We start from the raw sequence: 22,659 nt of genomic DNA on the forward strand, positions 1-22,659 counted from the left end.
TACCTTACTTCCATATAAACTCAAACAGCACGTGCCCCGCATTCACATATTTCAGAATACACTATATCTTAATGACACCAAACAAATATACATAAATGCAATAACCTCGATTCTCATGAAAGTTCAAAACCCTGAACCTCTGAATATAACACCTACCTTTCCAGACCCACCATAAAAGGTATGCTATAGTTTTATAGAATAAATGTCCTTCACATACAGTTTTGTGTTCTTTTGTCAGTGTCCCGAATTGTCCCGTCACTTTCCTCAAAGTGTAGCCTATTGAATGTTCATAACAATGATGTTAACGTCTCTGAAAACTTCGCGTGTGTTGTCATCTGTGGCAGGGTAAAGGCCCGGACACACCAAACCGACGGTCGGCCGTCGGACGTCGGTGGCGCCCTGTTGGTGGCGCCCTGTCGGCCGAGTCTTTCCGGTGTGTCCCGCGCGCCGTCGCCGTGTTTTGGAGGGCTCCATGTTCAACATGTTGAATCGACGTCGGAGCCCCCGGAGCCGTCGATGAGAGAGAGCTCTCTGATTGGCTGTCCAGCTAGCGAATCGGTGCACGAGAAGAGAAACGGAAGCGACGAAAGCAAGCCATTCCAAAGTTACTATCACGACCAGACATAATTTTCGATTAGTATTACTAAATAGCGAGAGAACAAGGAAATTGCTGCAAACTGTTTGTTGTGAGCGAGACAATGGCTGCTTCTAGGTCCAACGCAATGCAAACGCATTCCCCGGTCTTCCGGTTTCCATTTTTTGAAAGGCAAGAGTTATTACCTAGGCGCAGAACGTACGTGCAACTCGGCCGACGGCGGACCGTCGTTGCGGTGTGTTCGGCACAGCCAACATTAACGACGCATATCGACGCGAGGCGATCTTTGTCGGCGCTCCGCGGCCGACCGTCGGTTTGGTGCGTCCGGGCCTTTATACTCACGAACCACACTGTCAGTGCAGCGGGAGGGGGAGGGAGAGAGAAAGGGAGGGAACATCAATGGCTACCGCCTGTAGTAGCGAGGAGGACCGGCCTTCCCTGTGAGCTGGCGTGGTAAAACCTCCAATGTCGATCTCAGAAGGCCACGAGATAATAATGCTTTTTCAGTTTCTAATCTCACTGAAGAGTTAACTAACTAGTGAGGATACTTTTCTCAACAGCAAACTTCGACATAAACTTTCAGTTATTCGAACTATGTTAACATTTCCTTCCTGATTACTTTCAATAACGTGGGAGCTCTCCGGGCGCCGCCATCTTCTTCGTCATTCTCTGTGTTCCTTCCAGTCTCTCCTAGTCCCACCCCCTCCGTACTTCCGATTGGGCAGTGCACCAACTCTGCAATCACTGATTGGCTGGCCTATTGCCATGTCCTGTGGCGCTATTGGGTGTTGATTTTAAAGAGGAGATTTCACTAAAGTCATTGCATATAAATAAACATGTCCACACTCTAGGTGTACCACTACACATGTATCATGAATATGTCTCAATGAAATCTTCTGAAATTATCAGAGATCGGGGCTGCTACGGCAACAGCTAAAGGAGATAGAAGTCAGTTCCAGTTAATATCTCATCTTAACAACCTTTTAAAAAACCATACAGAATCTAGGAGGATGTGTATTTACAAATTATTGTGGTATTGTCTGCTACATTTCTGCAGACTGCACTTGCAAATTGAATTATGTAGTGTAAAAGCACTGTACTCATGACAAACTGTAATAAATAATGCATTGAAAATTCATTGTATACAACAGTTGCATTAAAAGCACCTTATACTACCTTCCAAATACACAGTTGCATTTATTAACACAAAAGTTGAAAACAATTAGCTCTGCTGCCAGTAATGTACAGTATTGATGCAAACAAATTAACTTCATTCAGCTGAAACAGCAATAATGCTGATTAGTTTGTCTGCAGTCTGCACGATGCCTCTGGTATTGAGCTTGTTGGAGATCAATTTTACAGGACGAATAACTTAATTAGTACACTGGGAAGAAAACTCAAGAAAAACAAACTTTTATTTGCCAATAGTTTGAATACGCAGTTAGTGGTCCTGTAAGCACTCGTTTGTACAGTGTATGTACCTGCAGTATATGCCCACAGAGAGGTGTGTGTACCTGCAGTATATGCCCACAGAGAGGTGTGTGTACCTGCAGTATACGCTCACAGAGAGGTGTGTGTACCTACAGTATACGCCCACTGAGAGGTGTGTGTACCTGCAGTATATGCCCACAGAGAGGTGTGTGTACCTGCAGTATATGCCCACAGAGAGGTGTGCGTACCTGCAGTATATGCCCACAGAGAGGTGTGTGTACCTGCAGTATATGCCCACAGAGAGGTGTGTGTACCTGCAGTATATGCCCACTGAGAGGTGTGTGTACCTGCAGTATATGCCCACAGAGAGGTGTGTGTACCTGCAGTATATGCCCACAGAGAGGTGTGTGTACCTGCAGTATATGCCCACAGAGAGGTGTGTGTACCTGCAGTATATGCCCACAGAGAGGTGTGTGTACCTGCAGTATATGCCCACAGAGAGGTGTGTGTACCTGCAGTATATGCCCACAGAGAGGTGTGTGTACCTGCAGTATATGCCCACAGAGAGGTGTGTGTACCTGCAGTATATGCCCACAGAGAGGTGTGTGTACCTGCAGTATATGCCCACAGAGAGGTGTGTGTACCTGCAGTATATGCCCACAGAGAGGTGTGTGTACCTGCAGTATACGCCCACTGAGAGGTGTGTGTACCTGCAGTATATGCCCACAGAGAGGTGTGTGTACCTGCAGTATATGCCCACAGAGAGGTGTGTGTACCTGCAGTATATGCCCACTGAGAGGTGTGTGTACCTGCAGTATATGCCCACAGAGAGGTGTGTGTACCTGCAGTATATGCCCACAGAGAGGTGTGTGTACCTGCAGTATATGCCCACTGGGAGGTGTATGTACCTGCAGTATATGCTATCACTGTGGGGCTAATGGGAGAGACCTGTCAGAGATAAGGTAATGCACCGGGCATGGAGGTTAACGACACAGTTACAATGTTAATAATTCATCTCTGTCAGGATGCACTCTGCTGCTTTCAGCCATTCTGCCATATGTATGGCTGTTAATATGGATCTTGGACTCGCACTGGAGCTAGAGGGAGACGGTAAGCTCAGAATAGCTGGGTTTTAATTCATTCATATCGATTTATTTAAACATAGAGCGGCCATTACAGAGCAGAATATAAACAGAGTGTTATTAGACAGTGGTATTTTAGAGCATGTATATGCCCACAGAGTGGTGTGGCTAAATGGTTGGCATTTATATAGCACCCTAACTCATTCACCCATTCATACACACACTCACACACCAACGGCAATTGGCTGCCATGCAAGGCGCCGACCAGCTCGTCAGGAGCATTTGGGGGTTAGGTGTCCTGCTCAGGGACACTTCGACACAGCCCGGGTGGGGGATCGAACTGGCAACCCTCTGACTGCCAGACGACTGCTATTACTGCCTGAGCCAATGAGACGACTGTTCTTACTGTCTGAGCCATGTCGCCCCAGTATATGCCCACATGACATACAGTATATTACATTACATTACATTAATGGCATTTGGCAGACGCTCTTATCCAGAGCAACGTACAACAAAGTGCATACCCATAACCAGGGATAAGTGCGCTGAAAGACCCTAGAGGGAAGTACAATTTCAACTGCTACCGGTACAACAAAGATATTTTTTTTTAACGAACAAATAAACAAACAAACAACAAAGCAAAAGTGACCAAACTTTACTATCCAAACACTGCTTACCTAGCCAACTAAAAATACCGATACACAAAGTAAATCACAAAGACAACAATTAAGGTTCACAGGGATGTAGGGAGGGACGGGGAGAGGTGCTGCTTGAAGAGGTACGTCTTCAGTTTGCGCTTGAAGGTGGGGAGAGATTCTACAGTTCTGACCTCAACGGGGAGTTCGTTCCACCACCGTGGAGCCAGAACAGACAGTAGTCGTGAGTGTGAGGTGGAGGTTCAGAGAGGGGGAGGTGCCAAGCGGCCTGTGGAGGCTGAACGAAGAGGTCTGGCAGGGGTGTAGGGTCTGATGATTTTCTGTAGGTAAATCGGGGAAGACCCCTTAACTGCTTGGAAGGCTAGCACCAATGTTTTGAATTTGATGCGAGCCATGACAGGCAGCCAGTGGAGGGAAGTAAGCAGGGGGGTGACGTGTGAGTATTTGGGAAGGTTGAAGACCAGACGAGCTGCTGCATTCTGGATAAGCTGGAGGGGTCTGACGGCGGACGCTGGGAGGCCAGCCAAGAAAGAATTGCAGTAGTCCAGGTGGGACAGAACCATCGCTTGGACCAGGAGCTGGGTCAAGTAGGGGGTGAGAAAGGGGCGGATTCTCCGTACGATTCTCCTTATATGCCCACATAGATCTTCCCTGGTTTGAATGCTGCTTTTACAATATTGATACATTATCAATGTATCCATATTTATTATGAAATAAACATGAATATATTGATCACGAGCAATTATGTATCTAATATCAGCAATGCCTCGTTTCCAACACTGAGCTACGTGATCTTCTTTCTAAGATCTAAGTATAGCTGTGATTGCACTACTTGACCACTAGATGGGAGCGACACTACCGAAGAATGAGAACTCTATGAGGTGACATCATATGAGGGATCTGCTATAGGCTGAGATATTAGTGGCTAGATCAGGGGTGCCTTATGTGCCATGGAGGGCTGATTGTATGATTGTATCCTTCCCCTGTAAGACACTGCACTCCATATATGTCCATTGCGTTGAGTGCTGCCTATAACAGGCTGCATTTTGTCATTTGTGTGATGTTTCAGCTAAGGAAACGGTTCTTTTCTTGAAGACAAGACCTTAATATTGTTGAAAAAAGGATGAAAAATACGGCCAGCCATGAATGATATGTCTGAAATAGTCTAATTGATCATTGGTGCAGCTTGTCAGAATGGCATGTGTGACACATGCTGTGACTACACTTCCCATCACCATTTAACATGCTGTGACTACACTTCCCAGCACCATTTAACATGCTGTGACTACACTTCCCAGCACCATTTAACATGCTGTGACTACACTTCCCATCACCATTTAACATGCTGTGACTACACTTCCCATCACCATTTAACATGCTGTGACTACACTTCCCATCACCATTTAACATTCTGTGACTACACTTCCCAGCACCATTTAACATGCTGTTACTACACTTCCCATCACCATTTAACATGCTGTGACTACACTTCCCATCACCTGAGTTCAGCGTGAGCTCCACAAAACCATCGACCCAGCAGCATCCCGCAGGCCCAACTCACCCCCCCCGCTCAAGGAAATGATTTAAATTAATTACTCTTCCATCATGACAGTGTATTTGGCCGGGGAGGCAGCATGTAATGAGCTTTGCAGAGGTCATTTGACATAATTCTACTTCTGCAAATCAATTTATTCCAAGCGTTTAATCCTGCTGTCAGCTTGGCCATATTGTTGTTCAGCTTGGCATTGACAGGGTACAGTGAGAGTGTGCGTGGGGGTACTGCACCAGTGTGTGGAGTCCAGCCCATTCCAGCTATCATAGGGAAATTGCTGTCATCATAATTAAAACATTTATTACAGCGTAGTGAAGAAGGCCCATGCATTAGGGCTTACATAAGGGCCATCTGTTTGGCCAATCAGGAGCAGCTTCATAGCCTGACATCTCTAGAATGGTCTTGGGGCCGGGGGGGGGGGGGGGGGGGGTGGGGGGGGGGCAATCTACTACACTGCCACTCTGGGCTGAGGGGTGCCCGTCTTCAGTGATGAATGAATGATAACATTGAGATAACTTTTACAAAAAAAATTTCCACCTGCATAAATGATAATACACTGACATCCAATCAAAATCCATCTGAATTTACAGGCCGTCACATTAAAACTGGCAGATGACAGAACTGGCAATTTACAGAAAGCTCCCATTCATCCCTGTGGATGCTCCAACCCATGCCGATTGAAGACATTCGGATTCGGCTTATTGGGGAGGAAGATGAGGGTCTTAATAATGGAGTGTTTTACCGACCGCCAGCTTTAGATAGTAGTGTGAAGACAACGCCCTTTAAAAAGATTTTAAAAAGCTTGTCAGGGAGGTAAGTCTATTATCGTGGGAGACTTCAATTACCCAAATGTTAACTGGGATTTGGTGACCTACATTTTTAGATGTTATAAATTACCTTGGGACAAGTGATCATTCCACAATACGTTTTGATATATTTGGACAAATTAAGAGGGGCTCCTCTAAGTCCAGGATTTTAGGCATGCCAACTTTAAAAAGATGCGATCAAATGTAAGTAATGTAGACTGGGAGCAGGTTCTTGACTGCAGGACTGTGAATGAAAAGTGGAGCAGGTTCAATCAGACTATACTTAGAATATTACTTGCAGTGTAAATTCATTCCAAAGGTGCAGAAAAGTAAATAGAGAAACAATGGATGAATAAGACGATACATACGAGTTTGCGAAAAAATTATATATAGATATATAAAAAAGGACGGTAATAAGGCTGGATATTCTAATATCCAATCCCTTTCCGAGAACATTGCGGCGGTGACCGGTTCTTGCAGGTTCTTCCTATACAACATACGGAGAATCCGCCCCTTTCTCACCCCCAACTCGACCCGCCATCAGACCCCTCCAACTTATCCACAATGCAGCAGCTCGTCTGGTCTTCAACCTTCCCAAATACTCGCACGTCACCCCCCTGCTTACTACCCTCCACTGGCTGCCTGTCATGGCTCGCATCAAATTCAAAACATTGGTGCTAGCCTTCCAAGCAGTTAAGGGGTCTTCCCCAGCTTATCTACAAAAAATCATCAGACCCTACACCCCTGCCAGACCTCTTCGTTCAGCCTCCACAGGCCGCTTGGCACCTCCCCCTCTCCGAACCTCCACCTCACGCTCACGACTACTGTCTGTTCTGGCTCCACGGTGGTGGAACGAACTCCCCGTTGAGGTCAGAACTGTAGAATCTCTCTCCACCTTCAAACGCAAGCTGAAGACACACCTCTTCAAGCAGCACCTCTCCCCATCCCTCCCTACCTCCCTGTGAACCTTAATTGTTGTCTCTGTGACTTGTTTTGTGTATCGGTATTTTTTAGTTGGCTAGGTAAGCAGTGTTTGGATAGTTAACTTTTGCTCTGTTTGTTTGTTTCTTGTTTAAAAAAAAAAAAAAAAAAAAAATTTGGCCCTCGTCCTTATCTTTGTTATACAGGTAGCAGTTCAAATTGTACTTCCCTCTAGGGTCTTTCAGCGAACTTATCCCTGGTTATGGATATGCACTTTGTTGTACGTCGCTCTGGATAAGAGCATCTGCCAAATGCCAATAATGTAATGTAATGTAATGTAATATGCATGCTAAGGTTTAAAAAGAACTAAGGTTAGCCAAAAGGCTATTTGAAAGGCAAATTGCAAGTTGCTAAATGTAATCCTGAGTATTACTTCCAATACTGTATTACATTACATTACGTGGCATTTAGCAGATGCTTTTATCCAGAGCGACGTACAACAAAGTGCAAATCAAACACAAGAACACGTGCAAAAGTGGACCTGAGAGGACAGTACAGTTCCGAGTCCTAGTGTAAACATACAGAAATTCAGAACCCTTGAAGAGTACAATCAACTTTCAAACTAGCATACCACAGTTGGCAGCTAGAATACAACAATACAACAGCGAATAAAACCAACAATACCTATACAAGTAACGATATCTATACATAAGTGCCATTACGGTCTAAGGCTAATCACGGTGATTGTGAGTTGGGGAGGGAAAGGTGTAGCCTGAAGAGATGGGTCTTCAGTCTGCGCTTGAAGGAGGTCAGAGACTCTACCATTCTGACATCCACCGGGAGGTCATTCCACCACCGTGGGACCAGGACAGACAGCAGTCGTGAGCGTGAAGTGCAGGTGTGGTGAGGGGGAGGCGCCAGACAGCACAAAGTGGCAGAACGGAGGGGTCTTGTTGGTGTATAGGTCTTGACAAGGGATTGAATATATACAGGGGCTGATCGTTTAACTGACTGGTATGCGAGCACCAAAGTTTTAAATTTGATGCGAGCCATAACAGGCAGCCAGTGGAGGTTGCTGAGCAGGGAGGTGACATGTGAATGTCTGGGAACATTGAAAACCAGACGGGCTGCAGCATTCTGGATTAGTTGTAGGGGTCTGATGGCAGATGCTGGAAGGCCAGCCAGCAGAGAATTGCAATAGTCCAGGCGGGACAGGACCATTGCTTGAACAAGGAGCTGAGTGGAGTAGGTGGTGAGATAGGGTCGGATTCTCCGGATGTTGTACAGGAAGAACCTACACGCCCGGGTTACCTTAGCGATGTTCTTGGAGAAGGATAGCCTGTTGTCCATCACCACTCCAAGGTTTCTTGCACTAGGGGATGAGGTCACTGTGGTATCCCCTAGTGAGATGGAGAAATCAGGTTAAAGCAGGGATGAAGATCACCTCCATCTTACCTGGGTTGAGCTTTAGATGGTGGTTGCCCATCCAGCTCTGGATGTCTCTCAGGCAGGCGGAGATACGGGTAGAGACCTATGTGTCTGATGGGGGGAAGGAGAGAAAGAGTTGGGTGTCATTGGCATAACAATGATAGGAGATGCCATGAGCAGAGATAACGGGGCCAAGGGATCTCGTGTAGATGGAAAAGAGGAGGGGTCCGAGGACTGAGCCCTGGGGGACTCCTGTAACAAGGATTGACACTCCTCCAGCCCAGAACACCTGGGAGGACCGGCCAGAGAGATAAGATTGGATCCACTCTAAGGCTGTGCCACAGATCCCTGTAGATGCCAGGGAGGCTAAGAGGATGGAGTGGTTGACCGTGTCGAACGCCGCAGAGAGGTCAAGAAGGATCAGGACAGAGGAGAGAGAGGTTGCTCGTGCAGCCTGAAGGGACTCGTTGACACAGAGGAGTGCAGTCTCCGTCAAGTGGCTAGGTCTGAAGCCGGACTGGTGGGGGTCCAGCAGGTTATTCTGAGAGAGGAAGGAAGAGAGTTGGTTGGAGGCGGCTCGTTCAATGGATTTGGATAGAAAAGGAAGGAGAGATACCGGATGGTAGTTTTGAATGCAGGAGGGGTCTAGAGTGGGTTTCTTCAGGAGCGGGGTGATGTAGGCCCTCTTGAATGATGAGGGAAAGCAGCCAGAGTACAGAGAGGAGTTAACAAGGGAGGTGACAAACGGGAGGATGTCAGGCGTGATTGCCTGAAAGAGGTTTGAGGGAATGGGGTCCAGGGCACAAGTAGTAGGGCGGTGGGAGAGCAGGAGGTGAGACACATCAGCATCTGTAAGGGGACAGAAAGAGGAGAAACAGGAGGCAGACACAGAAATGGAGGCAGGCATAGAAGTGGTGGTGGTCGCGAAGGTGCTGCGGATATCTGCAACCTTCTCGTCAAAAAATACCCCAAAGTCACCAGTAGAGAGCAAGGACTGAGATGGTGGGGGAGGTGTGCTGAGGAGAGAGGAGAAAATGGAAAACAGTTGACGAGGGTTAGAAGTGGAGTTCTGGATTTTTGTTTGGTAGTAATTTCTTTTGGCAGTGGTGATAGCGGAGGAGAATTCCGCCAGGAGAGACTGGTAGGAAGACAGGTCCGACAGGGCTTTTGATTTCCTTCACTTCCTCTCAGCTGCACGTAGGCTGGGCCTGGAGGAACGTAGAAGGTCAGAAACCCATGGGCTGGGAGGGGAGGATCGAGCAGGTGGGGAGACAAGAGGACAGAGAGAGTCAAAGGCTGAGGAGAGAGGAAAGCAGGGTGGGGTTAGGTGGAGGAGGGTGATAGAGAGCGGAGGTTACCTCGGACAGAAACAGTGGGGGTGAGAGAAGGGGAGGGGCTAGGGGGATGGAGAAGGAAATTAAGTGGTGATCGGACTTGTGTAAAGGGGTAACAGTGGGGTTAGAAGAGGAGCAGGTCGAGATCAGGTCGAGAAGGTTTCCAGCCTTGTGAGTTGGGGGAGAGTGCTGCAGAGAGAGGTCAAAGGAGTGAAGTAATGGTAAGAAGGCAGCAGACTGGGAGGCTTCCAGGTGGATGTTGAAATCTCCCAGGAGGATAAGTGGGGTGCCATCCTCAGGGAATGAGCTGAGTAGAGTGTCAAGCTCATCAAGGAAACTTCTCAGGGCACCTGGAGGACGATAAACAACAACAATATAAAGTTTAACAGGGTAAGTAATTGAGACAGCATGGCATTCAAATGTGGATAGGGATAGGTCAGTGAGGGAAAACGCAGAGAATTTCCATGAAGGGGAGATCAGAAAGCCAGTGCCACCTCCACGGCCAGAGGGCCGGGGGGTGTGTGAGAAGGAGAAGGAGGATGAGAGGTCAGCGGGGGTGGCAGTGTTCTCTGGTGTAATCTAGGTCTCGGTGAGGGCAAGGAACTGTAGGGACAGGAGGGAGGCATAACCAGTAATGAAGTCAGCCTTCCGTGTGGCAGACTGGCAGTTCCATAGCCCCCCTGCAACTGTGAAGTTGTCACAGGGGGTCAGTGAGGGGTAGCAGAGGAGGGCCACGTCGCTGGAAGCGCGTTCTGAAGGGGAGAGAGCAGACTGTACTGGGGTGCTGACTCACCATACCATTCCAAAATGGGAGGGAGCGATGCTAGCGTCGCTCTGAGCACACCTATATGAACTATTAGAAAAAGGAATGTTAAAGAGGAGGTTAAGTGCATTAAGAATGACAAAGGAGAACTGTTATATGAAAATAACGATATTGCAGATGCCTTAAATGGCTACTTTGTTGATAGTTTTACGAGGAGGTTACTAACAGGCTGGATGACATATTCAATACTCAGAATATCTTAGCCACTTTTGAGATAGGGGATAAAGAAGTACAAGGTAGTACAAAGAACTACAAATAATTAAGTAAGAGTAACAAAGTGAACTACAGGCGATTCTTGAGGGTGAGTTCGGTTAGCAGAATGAGAGGGCACAAATGAAAATTGGCAATGGATAAATTCTACACAGATATTAGGAAGTATTTTTTCACACAGAGAGTGGTCAATGTGTGGAATGGCTTGCCAGGACATGTAGTGGAGGCAGAAACACTGGGGGTTTTCATGACCTTGATACTGTGTTAGTTACCATTGAACTTTTAGACAAACTAAGCAGGTAGGAAAAGACAAACATTGCTGGGCTGAATGTACTCAGGCAGTGAGTGGGGGTGACATGGCTCAGGCAGTAAGAGCAGTCGTCTGGCAGTAGGAGGGTTGCTGGTTCAATCCCCCGCCCGGGCTGTGTCGAAGTGTCCCTGAGCAAGACACCCAACCCCAGGTTTAATGTTACATATGTGTTGTGCTAATATACTGTAAATCCTCAAATTGTGGCCAGGGTATTTTATTTACTTAGGCTGCACAAAGCACAGTTCTTTATTTGGGGCAGGCTTGTATTCGAGGCAGGCCTTTATTTCTTATTAGGCTTCTGTTGTAGAATTTTATTCTTAGAAATAAAGTAAAAGGCTACACTTAAAGTGGGCCAACACTGTTCAACACTTCCTGTAACCATTCAGAAATCAATTAGTGTAGGCTAATCAGGAACACCTTTGGTAAGTCATAGTGTCAGTCTTAACAGACTTAGTTTATTGCAAATATTCTCAAACACAATAAATCACATGCAAGTCCAGAATCCATAAAATAACAACTTGCCAGACACGCCTTCATGAACAATAACAAATTAGCGTAGATAACAGCAAGTTAAGGATCTTTTTTTCCTAAAGTGCGTTTTATTGTGAGACATGCGTTTCGTTTGGAGCAGCATACCGTTAGGCTATCAAAAGATTTTCGCTTTGGTTTGGGATTTAATTAACTTTTGGACTGTTTGATTCTATTGCTAAATGTTGGGACTGATGGGCACTGAAATCTGGGGGGTATTTGATGATTCACTGTTAAGTTTTATGTAGTTGAAAGAGTGTCGGGATTTCCACCCGTCTGCTTATTGCGAGCCAAGGCAGCCGCTTTCATTTATTCATTGAATTGCGCTGTGCTGTAAATACATGGAAACCTTATTGCGTAGCCAAGTAGCCTAAATTGAGTTAATTTTTAATTTTGCCTGATTTACTTTTTATTAAATTCGTAGGCTCGCGGCAACAATTGTGTTTAAATGTATACTGCTTCAGCCTTTGGCAAGCTACTCAGAAGGGGGCGGCAAGCGACTGGTAGCTTGAGAGCAACGTGTTGGACAACGACTTTTCATTGGCAACAGTATTAAACCAACCAACAATATAAAATATGAAGAAGAGTTCTTTTATTGAGTTAAATCGAAACAATGTCTTCTAGTGCTCATGGACTGATAGCCCTACTGGTAGGCAATATTGCCCCGGCTTGTATTTGGGGGCCGGCCTTTATTTGTCCGAATCGACCACGCCCCCGGCTATTATCCGAGGCCCAGCTTCAAATAAAATCCCGGACACAATTTGAGGATTTACTGTACATCTAATTATATTCCATGTCTCTCCCACATATTTTGTGTCATTGTTTACACTTTATGACATATATGCAGTTTTTGGGATTGCATGTGTTTGTTTTATTATGTATGCTATGTTTGTGGTGGTATTCCTGACTATAGTGGCTTGTTTGTAGAATACTGGTGTGTATAATGTTGATTTCTGGTGGTTTGTTGCTTACCAGATGGTCTTTAAGGTTTTTGTTTCTTTTATATGCTGAGATAATTTTGGGTTAGAGGTAGGATTAGGGTTAGAGTTTCTCCACACATCATTACAGACTTCCTTCATGACTTGTACTGCACTAGTGGAAGGATTGACACTCACTGCTGACACACACACTGGTTTCCCTCGATCTTATCATGGGAAACATTTCAAATGTCAGTCACACCAGGATGGCCGGACTTCGGGAAGATCAATGGTATTGATCAATGGTATTGATGAATCATAGATCATACAAGTCAACGAGACTGACATTATTAGAACAGAATAATGGCACAGGCGAGTCAAGATTAAAATTTAATCATAGTCAGACAAAGTGAGTTATACCTAATCAATAGTGCAATTATGATAACAGACACTGCTTTCTCTCAGCGAGGGAATAAGCCATTAACATCAAGCTGCCCTTCTGACAATAGAGTCAATCTCCGCCTCATATCAAAGCAATCTAGGCCATACAGTATAGAGTAGGTATAGAGCAAGTAATGTTCTCTAAATAACCGTGAGAGCAAGAGGAAAGACCCTACAGTCTTAGTGGGGGTGGCTGGATGGCTCATCAACAGCAGGCAGCACAGTATACCTGTGCACATGGTGGCATTTAGCCGTGTCCTTTAGTGAACTCTGAGAGATTAGCAATGCTTCTGCGGGTTTAGCCCAGCTCAAGAATGGCGGCTAAATTGTGTTAACAATCCATTACCGCTGTCCCATAATGGTGCAAGTCAAAATCAATAAAAACAATAATTAAGGGTAAAACTGTTTATGGGCAGAGCTCACTACTGTGTTCCACAGACGCAGCTAATTCACCTCTGGGAATACCCACTCAGGAAGCCTGACCTCAAGCAGGCCCAGATGTCTCTGTTAGTCATGTTCTGAGCACCAATAAAACAAAACCAATAACCAGTCACTTAAGATGAGTAGATGATGTGAAACCTGTCTGTCATGCTTTTAGTTAGGGTGAGTAGTACAGACTATATGTGCTTTGCCTGCCATGTTCACCTGTCTGTCATGCTTTTAGTTAGGGTGAGTAGTACAGACTATATACAGGCCCAAACAACAATATAAAATTGACAATCATGGCCGTCTCTATCCAAACACTCGAGATATGTAAGAACTGAAGGCAGCTTCTGCTTACCAGTGCCATGGGTTCCTATGGGAGCTGCTTAATCAGCCAGTTCATGGATGCTGCCATGTGCACTGGGGACCTAAACAGGGAGGAATGAATAGGAATGAAACAATTTACACAACTTACACAACAACTTACACCTTCTTCAGTGCAGCTCAGACAGAAAACTGTCCCTGGAGAGTAATTAGTTCAGTGTGAAAAATGCAGTCCAAAATAATATTATTTCACCAGGGTAAACAGGGTAAACTCATAGTTTTCAATGGACTTCAAAGGACTTCAATTTCCCCAGAGGCTGAATAAGCTACAATACCTCTGGTAACCACTGGAGTTTGCAAGCTTGTCAATTTCTGATCCTCTGATCCAAACAGTGCGATTGGCCAGGGGCAGGGTGAGCATAAAAGCAGGTCAGATTCGGACCACTTCAAATCATTGTTTATTGGTGTGTCTGGTCTACCCACAATCCCCCACTGCCTGTGACTAACAGTCTATATAGTCCATATACTATGACTAACAGTCTATATAGTCCATATACTGTGACTAACAGTCTATATAGTTCATATACTGTGACTAACAGTCTATATAGTCCATATACTGTGACTAACAGTCGATATAGTCCATATACTGTGACTAACAGTCCCAGCACACCTGGGCCTAGCCTGGATGAGGTAAAATAGATTGTATTGTTGTACTCGGGGTTTTGTGCTCGGGGTATTCTTGCTGCTCGTCGCTCTGGATAAGAGCATCTGCTAAATGCCTGTAATGTAATGTCATGTAATGTCATGTCATGTCATGCCATGTCATGCCATGTCATGTAATGTAATGTAATGTAATGTAATGTAATGTAATGTAATGTAATGTCATCTAATGTAATGTCATGTCATGTCATGTCATCTAATGTAATGTAATGTAGTGCAGTAGGGTGAGCCTGGGCCTCATATCCAAATCTGTGTTCATGTTTGACAAATCAGATCACAGGGTTTCAAACCCATGAGCTGCTGCTCACCAGGAGTGATAATAATGACGGGAGAAGGGCCAGTATTTTGCACAACACTGTCGTCTTCGGAAGAAAAAAGTATTTCCTGAAGGGGAATGAAAGAGCAGTTCATTCTCACTCTGACCTTCAGAGCAGCAGGCACCCAGGCAAGGGTATAAACAGACTGAGAATTAATTGGTGCAATTAACATTTCGTGATTATAAGGAGCCAGGATCGATACTCTATGCAAATAGCAGTATTGATGGGAGAAGGAGACCTTGGTCATTGTGTTTGGAGAGCAAACGGCCCCATCATGGAGCACAGAGCCTGCCTGCATGGGGGGGGGGGCTCTGCCGGCACACTCCCAAACTGGAAGCATCTCTACACCCCAAGACCTTGCAGAGGAGATCTCTGCTCCATACAGTTTCCCTGGAGTGGGAGTTCTCCCTGAAGATCACTCGTGAATTTCCACCGTTTCCAGGCAGTGGCACTCAGACCACAGACCCCAACTGTGGCCAGTTAGGCCTGTGATAATTTCGCAAATCCTTTCCCAATTCCGGTTATTAAATGCAGTATTATTTCAAATAAGTTGCACACCACATTAATTTAAACATAAAGACCCTTGAATGGATCTGCGGTGTGGTTGTGCTTTGGGGTACACACACTGCCATTGTGGAACCAGGGCTGGGAAGTGTCTCTTCATCTGTCAGTTTGAACAATCAAATGACTCCCAACATAAACAGGTTAGCAGAAGCACAGCTGATAGGATATAAGATATGGGGGCACACCCAAACAGTTTATTGAGGGCAGCATTCCAAACACAGGCAGCCCACTGCAGTCTGGGCCCAATAATGATGTGAGGTGGCACTGAATGTTTCCAGACCTTCAGGAAATAATTACCGTCAGTCCCCAAAATGTGGAGGAGTGAAACAGGCTGTTCTGATTGGTTAAGGAATCTCAGACAGGATGCAGGAGTACTCAAGCACTGATTGGTCCATCTCAGTGGCCCCTATTCAGTCTCAGCAGAGCACGGGAGACAGAGAGTAAACTAGAAATTATCAAAAGGGTGTTCGCCCGTCACCCTCCTGGGATCGGGATCAAACCAATAAAGTAAAATAATAACGACGAACGAAACCAAACTGCGCTTTCACTCTGCAGCTTCCGCTCGGTCTGAATTAGGTAAAAGTACTTTTTTAAAGTTAGCTTTAATATTATAATGAATATTAATATCATCAGCCATGGAACAGAGGGGGAAATAAGAGGGTGGTTAATTTCATTATTACCCATATTAATGTGTGACTGAGTAATATGGATAATAAAGAAATTAACACTTTTAAAAAGAAAATACTGGCACTGTGCATTATTGAAAGGGTCCTGCAGCTCAGGGTCACGCCCTCTGAGGGTCACGGTTAGAGTTAGGGTCACGCCCTCTGAGGGTCACGGTTAGAGTTAGGGCCACGCCCTCTGAGGGTCACGGTTAGAGTTAGGGTCACGCCCTCTGAGGGTCACGGTTAGAGTTAGGGTCACGCCCTCTGAGGGTCACGGTTAGAGTTAGGGTCACGCCCTCTGAGGGTCACGGTTAGAGTTAGGGTCACGCCCTCTGAGGGTCACGGTTAGAGTTAGGGTCACGCCCTCTGAGGGTCACGGTTAGAGTTAGGGTCACGCCCTCTGAGGTGAATCACATACAAAAGTCCCAGTACTGTTTAAACAGCGGGACAGGGCAGTACATACATATGCTGGCTTTAGTCTGTTGATAGACCCTGGCTTTAGTCTATTGATAGACCCTGGCTTTAGTCTATTGATAGACCCTGGCTTTAGTCTATTGATAGACCCTGGCTTTAGTCTATTGATAGACCCTGGCTTTAGTCTATTGATAGACCCTGGCTTTAGTCTATTGATAGACCCTGGCTTTAGTCTATTGATAGACCCTGGCTTTAGTGTTGAAGTAAACAGTCATACAGGACTATGCTGCCTCAGCACTGGTCCACTAAGAATAATTAAGGGTAATACTTGCTTTTAAATTCAACTGCTTTGGTTTGAAAAGTGCCCTCCTGATTGCTTGGGTGCTTACATAGCAAAGTGAATTGTTGGATAGTCTTGCCAGGGTAGTGTCCAGAGTGTGCATGTTATGGTATTTTATTGAACGTATCGTGATATCCAGGTAGCTTTAGCACACTATTTTATGAGCCACAGTTTCGCACTAATGCTATTCTGACACACTAAGTAGTGAAATGGTATGCGCTTATTATTAAACTGGTATGTGATTTCAGACACAGCCTCTGTTTCAGTCTGTCCTGCATCCATGCCTATAATACTGATCCATAAACTGCTGGCTTTCTATCAAAACTAGGCGGAAACTTAGTCAACAATTTTCTGGCTGGATATCTGATTCACATCTATATGGCAGAGGTACCAGGGACATAGAGGACAAGGGTACACTGACATTAGGGTGGGGCCAAAGTGAAGTGCAGAAAACAAACTTCATATGCACTCTTTATATGAAGCAGAACACACTTTATATGCAGCAGAACACACTTTATATGAAGCAGAACACACTTTATATGCAGCAGAACACACTTTATATGAAGCAGAACACACTTTATATGCAGCAGAACACACTTTTTTCTAGTTTGTTATGCCAAAATGATATACCAGTTTTTAATGAAATCCCCCCCCCCCCCCCCCCCGTGCATGAGGTTCTGAAAAACAGCCACCGGTGTCTGTCCCCACAAACCCAGAATATATATATATAATATATCCAGCGGAACTCTCTGTGAGGATTTAATCACGGAATATATCCAGTGGAACTCTCTGTGAGGATTTAATCACACAAAGGCTCTGCTAATTAGGCAGCTGATTGGGTATGGAGACGGCACCACATCTTTAAACAAAGCACTGGTACTGCGGGCCTTTAACTAACAGAGCAAAGAGCACAAACTACAGAACACATTATTCCACTAATGAGACCAAGGGCAGCGCATAGTTCAACTTTTACTGGAAGGGGTAGTCAGGGAGAGGGGGAAAAAAGAGAGGAAGGAAAGAGAAATAAGGAAAGGAGAGGGAGAGAAATGGGCAGAGAGACAGAGAGAAAGGAGAGGGAGAGAAATGGGCAGAGACAAAGAAAGGAGAGGGAGAGAAATGGGCAGAGAGACAGAGAGAAAGGAGAGGGAGAGAAATGGGCAGAGAGACAGAGAGAAAGGAGAGGGAGAAAGGAGAAAATTTGAGAAATGAGAGAGAGAAGAAAGAAGAGAGAGTAGAGGATCCTTACCTCCAGGCACTGGGATGCTGTTCTTTGCGTGTAGTTTGCCAGCATTAATTGGCCATTAGAATGTTCTCCTGTTTAAAAATGAATAAGATTATGGTCCACAGCACATCCTCCTGAGACAAAATTCTGTCATCCAATACCACGTGTCTGGACTTCTGGGCTAGCAGTGGCTGTAATTTGCAGTAACTGGACTCCTGAAGGTAGTTACAGTGCATGTGGGGGGTCATACCCTCATTACTGAGGAGATCTCTTCCACCCAGAGTTCACTTCAACAGCAGCCCGTTATGAAAGCAAATCAAATATAAACATGGATATGGGAATCCAGGAAAAACTAATTGCCAACTGCTTAATTGGAGTGTGGCTTTGGATCAGACCCAGCTAATGTAAGGGAAAACAGGAATCAAAGGAAAGTGGACTGCTTGGCAGCAGAACATTAAGGGCTGAGTGTGCACTCAGACTCAGATTAATGTAATTATGGTGCTATGAAGACCACAGAGTAAAAGTATGACATATATTTAATATTCAAACATGGTGACTGAAAGAGTGCTTCAGGAACCAAAGATGGCGCAGCTACAGAATGTTTTGCAGCACTGGGCTTAAATAGATATTATCGATTAAGCTGTGCTTTATTGCATTATTGCATTATTACAGCGGTGAATGTGGGGAGTGAAAAGTTTGATGTAATTACAGCAGTTTGAATCTCAGGCCGTAGGGTGCAGTGGAACGCACTGTTTGCAGTCAATAATGCAGCACTTTAAAGGGGCAAATTAAGCAGCTCTCACCCACATAGAAGATTGCCTTTAAAACCTCTAATGCCATCCCCATGGGAGAATTCCCCGTGACAAAACAGGCTAATGAAGCACTGGGGCAGGCTGGGGGCAGGCTGGGGGCGGGTGGGGGCAGGCTGGGGGCGGGTGGGGGCAGGCTGGGGGCAGGCTGGGGGCGGGTGGGGGCAGGCTGGGGGCGGGTGGGCGCAGGCTGGGGGCAGGCTGGGGGCGGATGGGGGCAGGCTGGGGGCGGGTGGGGGCAGGCTGGGGGCGGGTGGGGGCAGGCTGGGGGCGGGTGGGGGCGGGTGGGGGCAGGCTGGGGGCGGGTGGGCGCAGGCTGGGGGCAGGCTGGGGGCGGATGGGGGCAGGCTGGGGGCGGGTGGGGGCAGGCTGGGGGCGGGTGGGGGCGGGTGGGGGCAGGCTGGGGGCAGGCTGGGGGCGGGTGGGAGCACTGGGCACATTGGGAGCAGTTAAATATACAGTTCAGACTATGATGCAATTGAACACTGGAAATCCCACATAGCCTGTGACTGAGACCACAGCCTCCTATATCAGGAGTAACTTATAATGACGTGATCGGTTGCTAGCAAATTATTTTGAAAGTTTGGACTTGCTAGTAGGTAGAGGGCTGACTGCTGGAAAGACAAATGAGCCACTGACACTGTCAGACACAAACCGAAAATATGCACAAGTTAGCTAAGTTACCAAAAAAGTTTGGACATAGTCTAGGCTATTAAGCACACTGTTCAATTTTATTACAGCAAATTCAATTTGGTTCTTCACAAAAGTTTGCCTATGCACCATACCAGCAATGACGTGCAGATTAAACTTTGTGAACTAAATTGGTTTCCTATCTATACTATAAATAATAGATGTGCTTCTACAAGCTAGACTAGTGCATGGCAGGGTTCGCCGATAGCTAGCTATGCATTACAAAAGTAATACGTGCTACTAAAAGATAATGTGCATCAGTCCATATATTTGCTTCTTTAAAACTTAAATTTTAATTCTCATTCTGTTCCTCCAAAGATAACTTTCTGTTTTAACAGACTCATCTTCAGACTCACCTTACATATAATCCTTGATCTGTGGGCAGCACCCCAGAACTGTGGGCAGCACCTCAGAACTGTGTCATTACAGGTTTAGCATCCAGACACACAGGTCATTACAGGTTTAGCATCCAGACACACAGGTCATTACAGGTTTAGCATCCAGACACACAGGTCATTACAGGTTTAGCATCCAGACACACAGGTCATTACAGGTTTAGCATCCAGACACACAGGTCCTTACACGTTTAGCATCCAGACACACAGGTCATTACAGGTTTAGCATCCAGACACACAGGTGATTACAGGTTTAGCATCCAGACACACAGGTGATTACAGGTTTAGCATCCAGACACACAGGTCATTACAGGTTTAGCATCCAGACACACAGGTGATTACAGGTTTAGCATCCAGACACACAGGTCATTACAGGTTTAGCATCCAGACACACAGGTCATTACAGGTTTAGCATCCAGACACACAGGTGATTACAGGTTTAGCATCCAGACACACAGGTGATTACAGGTTTAGCATCCAGACACACAGGTGATTACAGGTTTAGCATCCAGACACACAGGTCCTTACAGGTTTAGCATCCAGACACACAGGTCATTACAGGTTTAGCATCCAGACACACAGGTCATTACAGGTTTAGCATCCAGACACACAGGTCATTACAGGTTTAGCATCCAGACACACAGGTGATTACAGGTTTAGCATCCAGACACACAGGTTATTACAGGTTTAGCATCCATACACACAGGACTGTCCCATAATGTATGCACTCATAGTCGCACACAGTCTTGCTGATTCTGCCAAATGGTTTGGGCTGGACTGAAAGACTCCAGAAGTTCAGTTCTGGTTCCCCATAGAGGAGAGAGCTGCACAGAGGCATTACCCTGCAGCCCCTGTGGCCCCGTTGGCCCTGACCCACGGCGCTGGTCCAATCCAGCCCTGTTCAGTCCATCTCCTGCAATTACAGAGCCATCATGCATCGTTTCTCATAATCACGTTTTCTTAGGGATATACATATTTATTCATCGGCTCAGGTCACAAAAACTCACAGCTGCTATGATTACAGACCTCGCAAAAACGGCTTGAAATGAAGGGAGATTACAGCACATCCATGTCAGGAGAAAAGACTAATTCAAGGCAATTTCAGCTCTAATTCCCACAGCTCATGCCCGCACCCCCACGTGAAAATTCTCAGTGAGTTTTATTCCTGTTGAGTTCTTCAACTTGTCCCCTTGATCCCACTCTGACCACCTTTTTTAAAACTGTTTTTAATTGTCACTCAGGTGATGTTCTTGCTATAGTAAATTGCTCTCTACAAACAGGTTATTTTCCTAGCTCATTCAAAACTGCCATTGTTCAGCCTTTATTGTTCTTATTTCAATTATTAATTCAATTACAGAGCTCCTCTCTGAGATGTGAAACTCAGTTTGTCCTTGTTGGAGAGACATAGCACTGACACAGTCCGCTGGTGACAGGGAGACACAGCACTGACACAGTGACACAGTCCGCTGGTGACAGGGAGACACAGCACTGACACAGTGACACAGTCCGCTGGTGACAGGGAGACACAGCACTGACACAGTGACACAGTGACACAGTCCGCTGGTGACAGAGAGACACAGCACTGACACAGCACTGACACAGTGACACAGTCCGCTGGTGACAGAGAGACACAGCACTGACACAGTGACACAGTCCGCTGGTGACAGAGAGACACAGCACTGACACAGTGCACTGGTGAAAGAGAGACACAGCACTGACACAGTGACACAGTCCGCTGGTGACAGAGAGACACACAGACACAGCACTGACACAGTCCGCTGGTGACAGAGAGACACAGCACTGACACAGCACTGACATAGTGACACAGTCCGCCGGTGACAGAGAGACACACAGACACAGCACTGACACAGTCCGCTGGTGACAGTGTGTGCTACACTTGTGTGCTACTGATTGATCATTTGGTTGGAGGCAACCCTGCTCATGCTAATTGTCTTTCAAACGCCCTCAGTAATCGTTAATCAAAAGCGCTGTGAGCAGCCATGACTGGTGGGTGTGTCAAGGGCTCTCTCCATTCACCTCCCAGCATCCCTTTCACCTCCCAGCATGCCGTTCACCTCCCAACATCCCTTTCACCTCCCAGCATGCTGTTCACCTCCTGGTGCCCAACCAGATACCCATGCTGGTTAGTACCTGTGCCATTAAAATGTAATTACAAAGCAGAACATTATGTGCCTTCATTAAATATGTTACAATAATAATAATAATAATAATAATAATAATAATAATAATAATAATAATAATGATAATAAAATCAAAAGTATTGATTGTATCAACAATGTCTAAAACATGTTTAAGATCAAAACCTATTCCCTTGAGACTGAGATGATGATTTTAAAGGATACTGCACTTTTCTGCTAAAAATTGCAGCTATTAATTATTTTTAATAATGCAGTAATTTGCTGATTAAAGTCTGGTCTGGGAAAATATGCTGGTTAATGGCAACAAGTTCCTGCTTTGAACCTTAATTTAAGTCACCATGTCTCCACACTAATTACAGTCAGATAGGGTTAGCATTACATGTCCTGCAGATTAGCTTTAGTTAATCATAACCCTGAATATGAAGTGGTAATGCTAAAACAGCATGGTCCATCAAAACAATGTAGAAAGGCTGAGATATAATGAAGATTGGGAAATGTGGAGACATTTTACTTGGATTAAATTGGAAAATACTCAACATGTCCTGCCATGCGCTTAACACATCTTCCTTTGGGTCTTTTTCCA

Source organism: Conger conger, chromosome 15 (genome assembly GCF_963514075.1).
Source record: "Conger conger chromosome 15, fConCon1.1, whole genome shotgun sequence".
NCBI classification, from domain to species: Eukaryota; Metazoa; Chordata; class Actinopteri; order Anguilliformes; family Congridae; genus Conger; species Conger conger.